Genomic DNA, 13,840 nt, shown 5'->3' with positions numbered 1-13,840 from the left:
GAATTGTACTCCCGTAATTCCCATGTGTTGGGGGAGGGAGAGAGTGGGAGATTGTTGAATTATGGGGGTAGTTTCCACCATACTGTTCTCATGGTAGTGAATAAGTCTCACAAGATCTGATCAGGAGTTTCCACTTTTGCATCTTCCTCATTCTCTCTTTGCCTGCTGTCATCCATGTAAGACGTGACTTGCTCCTCCTAGCCTTCAGCCATGATTGTGAGGCTTCCCCAGCCATGTGGAACTCTAAAGCCAATTAAACCTCTTTCTTTTGTAAACTGCCCACTGTCAGGTATGTCTTTATCAGCAGCATGAAAATGGACTAATACATTATCCAAAGTTTAATTTAAATTATAGACTTGGAAAGGTTATTTATGAAACAAGGTAGAAAGGAACCAATAGGTAGGGGAGAGAGATGTGAAAAAGTTCAGATAGGTCACCTATGTTAGAAAAAATTTTCCACTCTACCGGCTGGATTTGACGGCGTGATGTCTCACAGGAAGTTCTCCGCTCCCAGACGTGGGTCCCTCGGCTTCCTGCCTCGGAAGCACAGCAGCAGGCATTGTGGGAAGGTGAAGAGCTTCCCCAAGGATGACCCTTCCAAGCCGGTCCACCTCACAGCCTTCCTGGGATACAAGGCTGGCATGACCCATATCGTGCGGGAGGTCGATAGGCCAGGATCCAAGGTGAACAAGAAGGAGGTGGTGGAGGCATTGTGGAGACGCCACCCATGGTGGTCGTGGGCATTGTGGGCTACGTGGAAACCCCTCGAGGTCTCTGGACCTTCAAGACTGTCTTCACTGAGCACATCAGCGATGAGTGCAAAAGGCGTTTCTATAAGAACTGGCATAAATCTAAGAAGAAGGCCTTCACAAGTACTGCAAGAAATGGCAGGATGAGGATGGCAAGAAGCAGCTGGATAAGGACTTCAGCAGCATGAAGAAATGCTGCCAAGTCATCCGCGTCATTGCCCACACCCAGATGTGACTGCTTCCTCTGCGCCAGAAAAAGGCCCACCTGATGGAGATCCAGGTGAATGGAGGCACTGTGTCCAAGAAGCTGGACTGGGCCTGTGAGAGGCTGGAGCAGCAGGTACCTGTGAACCAAGTGTTTGGGCAGGACGAGATGATTGACGTCATCAGGGTGACCAAGGGCAAAGGCTACAAAGGGGTCACCAGTCGTTGGCACACCAAGAAGCTGCCCCGCAAGACCCACCAAGGCCTGCGCAAGGTGGCCTGTATTGGGGCGTGGCATCCTGCCCATGTGGCCTTCTCTGTGGCATGTGCTGGGCAGAAAGGATACCATCACCGCACTGAGTTCAACAAGAAGATCTATAAGATCGGCCAGGGCTACCTTATCAAGGACGGAAAGCTGATCAAGAACAATGCTTCTACCGACTATGACCTGTCTTGACAAGAGCATCAATCCTCTGGGTGGCTTTGTCCGCTATGGTGAAGTGACCAATGACTTTGTCATGCTGAAAGGCTGTGTGGTGGGAACCAAGAAGTGGGTGCTCACCCTCCGCAAGTCCTTGCTGGTGCAGACCAAGCGGCGGGCTCTGGAGAAGATTGACCTTAAGTTCATTGACACCACCTCCAAGTTTGGCCATGGCTGCTTCCAGACCATGGAGGAGAAGAAAGCATTCATGGGACCACTCAAGAAAGACCGAATTGCAAAGGAAGAAGGAGCTTAATGCCATGAACAGATTTTGCAGCTGGTGGGGTCTCAATAAAAGTTATTTTCCACTGAAAAAAAAAAAAAAGAAAAGATTTTCCATAAAATACCGATTTGCTCTGAATCAAATCACAACAGGTTTTGATTTTGATTCTATACCATTTCTTTTTGGAAACTTCTCACATTCATGTCTCAGAATGCATCTTGCTGCTTTCAGCTTTTTTCTCCCCATGAAAAGGCCTGAGATGCTGACTCTCTCTTCAACTTTTTCCTACCTCCTTTAACTTTTTTTCCTCCAGTTCTAACTACTACAGCGGCCTGATGCTGAAATGTTTACCTGTAAGGTCTAGAAAAGCGATGTTTTCTTCCAGTATAACTTGATTATGTAGTCTCGGCTTTTCTTGATTATGTCTAAATTGTTCCATGTAATTGGAAAATTTATCATGCTGTTCCCCTGCTCAGGGTACAGGTTTCCTGGTTCCTTGTTTCCTCTATAAGGTTCACCCATGACCCTGGACACACTCTTCCTCTGTCTGATTAATTCAAGTACTCTTTTCTTATCAGGTGTGACTTTCAGGTTATCTCAATGAGCTTCCCACGAGGAGAAGCAATCACACTGCAGAAGGTCTTTCTTTGTCTTTTGGTAGCTGGCCTAAGAAGCAGATATTACATTTTAGCAAGATTATTCCTATCCCATTATTATTAAGTTTTTGATTAATTGGGAAAACTGAAATTTAAAGTTTTTACATCCTTGTAGCTTTCTGTATTCCTTTTGAAGTCCTTGTGCTATTAGGTTACAGGGCAGTGACTCTGCTACATCCTGAACATTGACACCAGTCAAAGCCTCATCTTCAGACCCAGGAGAAGGTGACAAAACAAACTGCTTTCACGAGACACGGGGCCAAAAATTAAAACTATTCAATCCCTCTAGGCCCAGGGACTATAGCAGAAGAGGTGGGCACATGAGATTGCAAGGCCAATTTTGAGGAGTAAAATTAGTTCAGTCTTTCTAAAAACTAAACATTAATATCAAAAGCACACTGATGCAAGGCCAGCATCTGGGCCTCTGTGTCAGAATAACAGGGTTTTCTTGAAGGACTGGTCTGCTCTAAAAGAAAATTATAAAAGGTTTATGTAAATGTCAAATGGGTTAAAATTAGATGAATTTGTTTATAAGGTTTTATTGAACTTAGCTTTAACATTAATACTGCACTATACAGAGGTAAAATTCAATTTTCTCTTTTGAACAAAATGTATAACATTAATAATAGAAGATTTCTGTTTACCTTTTCAGTTAACTGCAGGAAAAAAAAGAGTAGAGAGAGAGACAGGTTTAGTTGGCCCCATGCTGTCTTTATTGTCTTATTATTTGGGAAAGTGGATTTCCTATTGAAAAGTAAAGGTCAAAGTTTTTTTCTTTTTTGAAATATTTGAATTATCCTTCTGGCTAAAAGAATGACTATTCTATAGTGACTGTGACCCTATTTTGTGAAATCAGGTGTTTTAAACCTTTGATATATGACAAATTTCCCAAAAGCAAAATTTCAAGTTTTAAATTCAGTCTCTTTGGCCAGGCACAGGAGCTCATGCCTGTAATTTTAGCACTTTGGGAGGCAGAGGGAGGCTGATCACTTAAGCCCAGTTCAAGACCAGCTGGTCAACATGGCAAAACCTCACCTCTACAAAAAAAATACACAAATTAGCTGAGCATGGTGACACACACCTGTAGTCTCAGCTACTTGACAGGCTATGGTTAGAGGATTGCTTGAGCCAGGGAGGTTGAGGAGCCGTGATCGCTGCACTCCAACCTGGGCAATAGGGCAAGACCTGATCTCAAACATAAATACATAAATAAATTCAGTCATTTTGACCTCAAACTAATTTTTTAGATATCAGTGTCCCTTGAAGTCCAAGAGAGACATATTAGGCTTACTTGGTATATTAAAATTATATAGAAAGCATTGTCAAATATTAAATGTTTAACTTTCTTTGGGTTATATTTATATAAATTGTTACTAACGTATATTCCAAAATCATGTGAGATTCCTAAATTTCTGATCTTACATATGTTATCAGTAATAATTATGATCATGTTAAACTGTTGTATGCCACAGAAATAACCAATCTTCCTTGTCAATTGTGTCTTCAACCATGACTGTCCTAAGACTTTTGTCAGCCACAGTTGTTTTACTTTGATTCTTCTCAAAAAGCAGTTTATAATCAGCTACAGTAGAAAACTTGCATCTTTAGTGGGGTTTATGAAAAGGACTCCTCAATACAAATTTCTGCTAACTTTGGAGATTGTGCCACTGGATTAGAGAGAAAACTTCCAGGACGCTCGCTGGAGAGCTGATGTGTTCATGAGGACTGCTGACCCAGTATCAAGCAGAACAGGACTAACTGCATGGACTGAACTAGTAGAGGACTGAAATAATTTTTTGTTACGTCTTTTATTTGAAATACTGCTGATTGTTTTTGTTTTGCTTTTCAGAGTCAAGAACACTTTTTCTTTTGAGCTTTTTGTAGTCTTTAACAATTGAGTAAAATAAACTCTTATCAATACAATTTGAAGCATTTTCTCTCTTTCCCCAATATCTCTAGAATTTGAAAACTATTTGTGGTGTTCTTAATTTATGGCTTAATATATGCTTTGTATGCAAACCACAGGGTGCTGGCTTTATGATGACGGGTCTATTAACCTTGGTTTTTAACTTTTGGGTTTTAACCCTTATGTTGATTTAAGGGTTAAGGAGTGTGTGCTCACCTCCATTCCTGTCTGGCCTAGAACATTTAAATGGCCTTGGACATGGGTGTCCTACTGAAGGATAGGACGAACTCAGGGCAGGTAGCCATACCACCCTGGCAATGACATGGGACAAAATAAAAGCCTGGCCATCAATGTTGCCTCTGGCATATCGAGACCAAAAGGGACCAAGGTGAAAACAAAGTCCTAAGCCCCCCATCAACTGAATGGACCCACTTGTAGCCAAGGGAATTCCAGTCACCAACAGACAAATCTTGTCTAGAAAAGGTCTTGCCTCTTGACCTGCTGAAGATACAAGTAGCTCCCAGAAGTGGGTAGGCTCTTAGCCCCTTCAAAATGTATGGAAGACCATTTCTCCAACTCCCAGACTCTAGATCATATATAAAATCATTAAGAAATATATAACTACTCTCTCTGAGCTTGCTTCCAACAGGCTCCAGTTCCCTACAGATGTGCCTCTTCACTGTTGGAAACTGGAGGATCAAGTCTGGTTGAAGACCTGGAAAACCCACCAGGTTGAAGACCAGCCACAACCACAACAAGTCAGCCCTTTTGAAATGCTGCTGACCATCCACTCATCTGTCAAGTTAGCCAGTGTAGACTGGGTAAAACCAGTCCCTCTGGGATCCCTCTGGAGTAAATAGTCATGCTCTTGTGAACACTCCCCACCCCACCCCCAACCCTTACACCCAGCCAAAGATCCTAGATAAGAAATCATAAAGGGAACACGCACTTTTCAGGTCATTGTTCTTCCCCAGACCCTAGCTTTTCGCATGTGGGATATAACGAATCAGGAAGGCATTTTGGTAGGCTTAGGATTGTTCTCTTGGATTCCCCAGTAGATCCACTCCATACTCTCTGGTATTTAAAATTAGGTTTTTCTGTGCTATTAATCGCTCTAGTTCAATGTAGCCTAAATGTTGCTCAAAAAGCAAAATAAAAGTACACAGATCATGGCTTTCCAACGCGCCAGATACCAACCAGGTACTTTGAGTATTTCCCATTATAAGTGCAATGCTTTCATTCCTTCTCATCATCCCACAATGATCTTCCTCGGCATAAAGCAGCCAGGATTGATGGTCAGATTCCTCATGATTGAGGAACTGATCAATAGAAAGGGAAAGGACTGAAACTGCCCTAACTGTTCTGATAACTTTGGAGATTGTGCCACTGGATTAGAGAGAAAACTTCTAGGATGCTCACTGGAGTACTGATGTGTTCATGAGGATTTCTGGCCCAATATCAAGCAGAACAGGTTGAACTGATGCTTCTGGTTTTTTGACTAAACATGGAAATTGGCACTCCCAGTCTTAAAATGTGAATTATCCATTTGTCTTATTTGAGTTTCTTCCTCAGAAAACTGACCATCAGACAAGAAGCTGAAACTCACAAGATCACCACATCCAATGAGACGCCAGTCCCCACATCCTTCATGTTTGCTTGCATACTACCCCTCCCTAATTCCTGCTTCCCCACGCATAGCTACACTCCTTCCCCACTATATAAACCTCCAGTTTTAGTCAGTTGAGAGAGATGGGCTTGGGACTGATCACTCATCTTTCTGGTTGATATCACCCTAACAAAAAGGCTTCTTCCCTGGCAATATTTGTTGTCTCAGTGATTAGCTTTCCGTGCAGGGAACACCAGGACCTAGACCAAACCCTGGGTGTTCCCAGACACCGGTGTCTAGAAAGCTGGAGAATAAACAAATGGAGGTGAGGTTCTCCAGAAAAAAACCTATTCTGCAGTGTTTTGTGTTGCTCATTAGGAGTGGCTCCCTAGGATTCTCCCTCCTGCTCGCATATCAATTTTCCTTCAGCCCAAAGGTTAACTATGGTGAAAAGCCTCCACTTACCCTTCCAGATCCCTCTTCTCCCTTCTCCACCCTGCCCACAACCCTGGTAGGTTCTGAAGAATGCATCATCTGGCCTTTCTTGCCCTCTTGCTTCCCATTACATTAGGCCAACAGGAGGTATCAGCTGAAGACACAAGGATCTTATCAGGGCACTTATTCCCCAGTTCCCTTCCTGCTGGACTGTGGCTTCACAGTGTCTCTACCCCTCCACATGAAGCCCTAGCTCCTTCAGGAGACAACCCCACCCACTATAGCTCCCATGAAGTTCTAGTAACAGCCTCCTTCCCTCACCCTTTCACACCTAAGGGTGGTAACAGTTTCACTGGGTTGCTAGATCCTGGTGCCACTTCATCCCTGTTGGTTTCTTAACCCTGCACCTTCTCTGCAAATAGTCCCTTCATTAAACTTTCCTCAATTACCCGCTTTGCATGTGTGATCTGTTTTCTAATGATACCGTAACAGATACACGAGCCAACAGGAGACCTGAAGGTTAGGTCAAGTTGCATTTCCTAAATACTCTGGATATATTCCAGCACGTAAAGGGATGGTCAAAGTTCTCAACATTCTATGCCATAGGGATTGGAATTCGTTTGGCCTAGAAAAGTTTCAAAGCAGGTACTACTTGTTACTACTCAGCAGAGATATTTTTTATTAAAAATCTCAGTAATGCTCCCGTAGAATATCTGACTTTGAGCAATACAGCTTCTTAATGAATTCTCCAGAATGAATTATTTACAAAGTGTTTCCCTAACTAACTAAAGGAAGTGACCTGCTGTATGGAGTTATTGGGTGTAACCAATTAAATTCTGCAAGGCATTTGCTGATTCGGTTTTTAGAACTAGGCATCAACAGTGGCTAAAATCAGTGTCCACTGAGGTCACACCTAGTTTATGACCAAAGAAAGGAAGAAAAAGCTGTATATCAGCATACAGAATATCTTCTTTATTAAACAAACAAAACCCAACTCTAGAGCAAGGAGGCATGTAACTGGGCTATTCGAAAGCAACTTAAAATCTTTTTTTGTTGTTGTTAAGACAGAGTCTTCCTCTGTTACCCAGGCTGGAATGCAGTGGCGCAATCAGCAACCTCTACCCCCTGGATTCAAGTGATTTTCCTGCCTCAGCCAGGAATGCTAAAGTTACCCCAGCCCCCAGATAGGTCTCCTTGCTCCCATCTGGTCATGCCTCTGGCCAAAAGCAGTACACAGGAAAGGGTCTGAATGAGGTCACAAGACCCGTTACCTGCCATCCTTCAAAACCCACAAATCCCAGGTTGAAATCCCAGGCCAATATTCCTGCTTTGCAAGAATATCCAACAGGTCAATAATATTATGAAAGTTTCTCATCCTCACTGGTTGGCTAGGGAGTATGACGAGGGTGACAAGGAAATATCATTTTACATCCAACAGACTGAAAATAAATTTGTGATAAGTTACTGTTGAGAAGCAGGGAAAATGGAGCCCCCGCCCATTGCTGGTAAAAATGTGAACTGATAAAGACTTTGGAAAGCAATCTAATAATATCTATTATTAATGAAAATACATATATCCTTCACTCAGCCATCCCCTGAGAATTTATCTCATTGAAATGGATGCCACTAGGTAAGAATATACGCCCAGCTACTGTCCAAGATTGTAAAATACTAGAAACACATAAAGTCCAATCAATAAAAGTGTGATTGAATAAACAGGGACACATCTAAACCTGGAATATTACACAGCTCTGAGTTAGACCTTTACCAATGAACTCAGAGGGACTCCCTGAGCCATTATTCTCCCGAGCCAGGGAGAAAAGCAAGATGCAGAGATGTAAAACCAAAACTGAGACACATCCTAAAAATCATTAGTGTTTACGTAAGATTCTATGAACATGAAGAAATAAATGAAGGAGATAAACCAGGCTGCTAGCACCAGCGACCCTGAGGATGGAGGGGACAGTGGCTGGAGGGAAGAGTTCAGCAATGGCAGCAACAAAAACTATAGCTTTTTAAAAGTGATGGTGAAGACAACCAGAATGTGTGATGTCATCCCATATTATTTACGTAAAATTATGCATGTGTGCTATAAAAAGACACATGAAAGTACAGTCACCAGAACGCCTCACAGAGGTTACCACTGGGTACTTTCCTTACTCCTTATTCCTGCATTGTTTGCAGTGTGATTATTTTTTCCTATAATCAGGAAAATACCCCCCACACAATTTGACCATTTTTTTCATATCCCTGCTTTTCTAAGTCTATGGTCACTACAGACACACTACTTCCCACTAAATTAACCACATCATATAAGCAGCTGCCCACTGCACTGGGCTCGATGTTCACTGGGGGTGGGTTGTGTGTGTGCGTGTGTGTGTGTGTGTGTGTGTGTGTGTGTGTGTGTGTCCATCCGTGTCCCTCTATCTCTCACTTTCACTCCAGCCTACCATCTTCTGGAAAACTGAGCCTCCCCATCAGAACAACCACACAGAAAACTGAGGACTTGCTCCAGAAGACCCCACAATCCAGTGTCTATACTGGGTACCTGGTCTCTGCACTCACCTCATTTTCCCTTGCCCAAGGGGTCCAGATCTTAGCCAGGCTTGTGAGGGGCTTTGCCTGAATTCCAGCAGCACCACCAGAGAGCCGAGGAGTCTTCTCCCCGGTCCTCCCCTCAGGAGCTGGGTTCTGATGAATCTTTCCCGACTTTTACTGACTTTTACTCCCAAAAAGAGAGCTTATAAAGTCTCTGAATCCTCATGTGCATAGAAACCTATTTATGAACAGCAGGCCAATTTGCTAAAACAACTTTTGTTGTCACAGGTGTTTAAACTGGAGCGGTCCTTCCCTCCACTGCCCACCTCTCTGCCCTCACCAAGCTTTGCCAACACAATATCCCCTAAGTCCCAGAGCCAAAAAGAAAACTACACACACGGTCAGCCAGGTCAAGGGCTGCCATCCTATGTGAAGTAACAGAGCCAGGCACTTGGCTTTGGTGTTCATGTGCACATTCTTTTACATAAATTTGCATGTTGGCCTCCAGAAGCCTTACTCCAAGTATTAATATTTAAAATGAAATTGGTTAGTTTATGCAACCTCCAGAAAGCATATACTCAACCTCCCTGCTTGGTTGAGTCCAGAGAAACTTCCATCCTGTGGAAAAATGCCACTTAGGCAGAGGGCGCCCTGGCTCCATCCTCGTGACTGTTCACAGTAGAGGTTCCATCCTTAGCCTGGAATAGCTTATCCAGTCTCCCAAGTCACCCCTGAAGATGCTCCTCAGCCTCAAAAGCTAGTTAAGGGTGTGGCCATTGTGGCCACAGGGCTGCTGTTGGAGAATTAGTCACTTTTAGGACTCTTCGGTTGGGTACAACGCAGCTCTTACACTTGACACACATTTTGTGCCTGGGGAAGAGCACTTTCGTAGATAATTGTGCATAACACCTACCACCCTTGAAAGCAGAAACCACAGCCTGCTACTTCAAAGTTCCTGCTCTTTCAAAGGCCTCTAAGATTCTGTTAAGAACAACAATCAAGTGCAGTTGTCTTTCCGCCTGGCTGCTTGAGCTTGCACGCATCCTCCTCCACTTGGATTTACAATAGAGAGATTATGTCAAGCAATGAAGGGCAAGCTAGATGCAAAGCAACGAAGTCAGTCATCACAGGTGTAAATGCTGCCCAGGCAGACATCACATTTGGTGAGCTGGGCTGGAAGATGGATCATTCTGAAATTTACAGAAGGGCAACCACTGGGATTTCTTTGCTTGGGCAAAGTCTTCCCCAACTTTCTAGCTACCCAAATGAAGCCAAGTAGATTTCAAAAACCACTATAGAGAGCCCTACTTGGGAGTTAAATATGGGATTCATAATTCATCCAATAAATTCAACTGAGCAGGCATTGCATAACAGGCTGTGCTGGAAATTAGGTATACATTATAGTATTAGTCCCTACTGCTGCTATAATAAATTACCGTAAATTTAGTAATTTAAAGCAACACAATTTTATTATCCTATAGTTCTAGAGGTCCAAAGTCCAGAATGGATCTTGCAGGCTAAAATCAAGGTTTTAGCAGGGCTTCCTTCCTTCTGGAGGCCCTAGGGGAGAAGTCATTTCCTTGCATTTTCCAGCTCTCGGAAACACCGGCATTTCCTGACCTCTGCTTCTGATGTCACACCTCCTCCGTCTCTCCTGCCTCCCTCTGGCACCTATGAAGACCTTTGTGAGTACACTGGCTACACCCAGATAATCTAGGACAATTTCCCCATCTCGAGACCCGTGACTTAATCATGCCTGCAAAGTCTTTTCTGCCACATAAAGTAACACTCACAGTTTCCGGGAATTAGGACACGAACATCTTTGGGGGTCCCTGGGTCTGCCGAGTACAACTGGTGAGCTCCATACATAAGGAAAGATCCACCATGGATGGGCTGGCCGCAGAAGCCAGGGATTCAGAAAGGAAGAAATTCTAGGACCACAGGCTGGTGGATTCTTCACAACTCAGGATAAATCATACCTTCTGGGTCTTCCATTTCCCTCGCTTTGAAGGGGGATTTTGTCATGGTAGCAAGAGCTTATGCTTCACCATCTTCAGAAGCACCATGGGGGTAAGTTATTCGGCCAAGGCAAAATGGGTATTCCCACATCCTTCTCTAACATCATCTCAATATGCAGACTCCCCGGGCCCAAACACTGCGCTTTGCTCCTGAATGACTCTGAGGAGTGAAGATTGCCTATGACAGTACCTGGTATGAAACAGACATTTAATGTATGAGTAAATGAGTGGAGAATATTCTCCCTTTGTGCTCTTTTCTTTGGCCTACTCACCTCTTCCCACAGGCCCCACTACCATTTTTTTTTCTTTTTCTTTTTCTTTTTTTTCTTTGAGACAGAGTCTGGCTCTGTCGTCCAGGCTGCAGTGCAGTGGTGTGATCTCGGCTCACTGCAACCTCCACCTCCCGGGTTCAAGCGATTCTCCTGTCGCAGCCTCCTGAGTAGCTGGAATTACAGCCACCCACCACCACACCCAGCTAATTTTTGCACTTGAGTACAGACAGGGTTTCACCATGTTGGCCAGGCTGGTCTCAAACTCCTGACCTCAGGTGAGCCACCTTCCTCGGGGTCTCGGTAAGAATCCCAAAGTGCTGGGGTGACAGGTGTGAGCCGCCCGGCCGCCCACGACCGGCCGCCCACTACCATTTCTAGCCTGTTTCATTCCTGCATGGACGTGGCTGGTTCTTTACTCTCCCCCCAGCTCCAGATCCAATTTCCATCCCAGGTTCCTCCAGAACCTCAACATGCCCCAAACAGAATTCATCAGTATACGCCTCCAAAAATTCCTGCCCATTCCTGTAACCAGTAATGTAAGATAGAACACTTCCAAAGCCTGTCTGATTTTTACCTCTGTTCTCACCAACCTGCCACTATCTGTCCAGCCGCCTGAGTCACCCAGCCTCTGTGCCTGCAGGCTCCGTCCGCCGACCTGGGAGCCACAGCTGCTGTGCTTCCCGCCCCTCTGCCCTGCTCGCTCCCAGCCCGCTTTCTCTTCTCCTCCATGCCGCCCAGCCACACATTCTCGGCTCTCTCCCGGCCTCTGTCCTCTCCAGAAATGGGGTGAACACCCATTCTCCCAAGTTTCCAGGCTTCACTTTCTCCACAGGGCTCTAACCCAGTTCACTGCTTTGCTTCTCATCATGAACATTTGGTCTCGGGTAAGAATTTCCTGCCGCAGCCTTGGCCACACGGAAGCCAGTCCCTGGCTTCTGCCGTCCCAGCTTCTGCCCATCCCCGGTCGCCACCCTGATACCCAGGCCCAGGCAGGGGAATGATCAGACACTCCTGTCTCACCTCCATGGACAAGCAAGCCAGACTACTTAAGGGTTTTCCACAAGACACCCTCACTATTTGGTCTGAGGAAGAAATTTTTTATCTGAAGAATTCAAGCCCTCTTTAATTATGAAGCCCAAAGAGACACTGAAATGTGACCATAGTTTGGGCACAATGGCTCATACCTGTAATCCCAGCACTTTGGGAGGTTGAGGTAAGTGGATCACTTGAGGCCAGGAGTTCAAGGCCAGGCTGGCCAACATGGCGAAACCCTGTCTCTACTAAAAGTACAAAAATTAGCTGAGTGTGGTGGTGCGTGCCTGTAATCCCAGCCACTCAGGAGGCTGAGGCAGGAGAATCACTTGAACCCAGGAGGCGGAGGTTGCAGTGAGCCAAGATCATACCACTGCATCTCGGCCTGCATGACAAAGCGATACTCTGAAAAAAAAAAAAAAAAAAAAATGTGACCATGCCACGTGTGGCAGTAGTCATGTCTCATTCCCCACTTGAGCTAAATCATTTCCTCTGTGGCCACTTTCTATGTGGCTCTTGGCTAACTGGCACCAGATCGTCACAGAACGTCACACAGTGGACACCATCGCTCATACTCTATAGTGCACCAGTGTAGAGCCAATCACTAAGAAACGTTGCTTCTGTAAACCGGTGAGAACTCCCGTCAAACAACTTTGCATTGGCCCAGTCCTTGTCCCCTTTGCCTTTAAAAACCTGCTTATAATAGGCTGGACATGGTGGCTCATGCCTGTAATCCCAGTACTTTAGGAGGCCGAGGCAGGAGGGCTGCTGGAGTCCACCCTGGGTAACACAGCAAGACCCTGTCTCTACAAAAAATACGAAAATTAGCTGGCATGGAGGTACACACCTGTAGTCCCAGCTACTCAGGAGGTTAAGGTAGAAGGACTGCTAAAGCCCAGGAGGTCCAGGCTGCAGTGAGCCGTGACTGTGCCACTGCACCGCAGCCTGGAAAACAGAGTGAGACAGTGTTTCAAAACAAAAACAAAACAGACACACAAACAATATGCTTGTAACAAAGGCTGAAGGGGGCACTCCCCGGCGCAACCTGGAAGTGTGTCCCAGGCAGCTGTCTTCAACCTTGCCTCAGATAAACTATCTGTATTAACATGGCCTCAGTTCTTTCTTTAGGTTGATAGCACTAATCTCTCTTTCTTTCCATCTGTCAAAATGTTCTTAGGCCCATATAAGTGCCACTCTCTGTGATGCCCCAACCAAACGTGACCCCAAATTGAACCGCCACCACAAACCTCTGCTTTCTTATGTTAGAGTTACTGTCTTAGACCACAAAATCCCTGAGGACTGGCCTTTATCTAATTCTTTATATCCCATATAATTATGTGCTCGCTGTGGCTGATAAATAGATGCTCAATAAATATGAACATAATTAAACACAACTGGATTCCCTAAAGGGCTACCCAGCACAATGCCCAAAATAGCCTGCATATTGCCAAGAAGAAGAGATTATCTGATGTGTAAATTAAACAGGGCCCACCTTCTCTACTGCATCTCCCCACTGCTTCCTGCCCTTTGGCCATTTTTCTCCTTATTAATTCCCTTGGAAAAAGATGGCCAGAGAAAGAGAATGTACTAAATAATTATTCCCGCGTGTTGTGCGGTGGGGAGTGGCAGTGAGGAGTGGTGGAAACGGCTGGAGCTTGGATGTGCTTTTCTTTAGGTTTCTAGGATCCAGCAGATGTGAACATCTGCTGGCCACAGTCGG

At 44.8% G+C, this 13,840-nt stretch overlaps 1 protein-coding gene and 1 pseudogene across 4 annotated transcripts in view; one reads left to right on the top strand and one right to left on the bottom strand.

Moving 5' to 3' along the window:
• CNIH3 (cornichon family AMPA receptor auxiliary protein 3) overlaps positions 1-13,840 on the bottom strand; it is a 287,496-nt gene that overhangs the window by 76,703 nt on the left and 196,953 nt on the right. The window lies entirely within an intron of this gene.
• LOC108302715 lies at positions 453-1,764 on the top strand (annotated as a pseudogene). Its single transcript, XR_001824470.2, has one exon. The product of XR_001824470.2 is annotated as a 60S ribosomal protein L3-like (transcript).

Source organism: Cebus imitator, unplaced genomic scaffold (genome assembly GCF_001604975.1).
Source record: "Cebus imitator isolate Cc_AM_T3 unplaced genomic scaffold, Cebus_imitator-1.0 Scaffold42, whole genome shotgun sequence".
In the NCBI taxonomy this organism is placed as follows: domain Eukaryota; kingdom Metazoa; phylum Chordata; class Mammalia; order Primates; family Cebidae; genus Cebus; species Cebus imitator.
The sequence above is the reverse complement of the archived record's forward strand: the minus strand, read 5'-3'. Positions and strand labels throughout refer to the sequence as shown.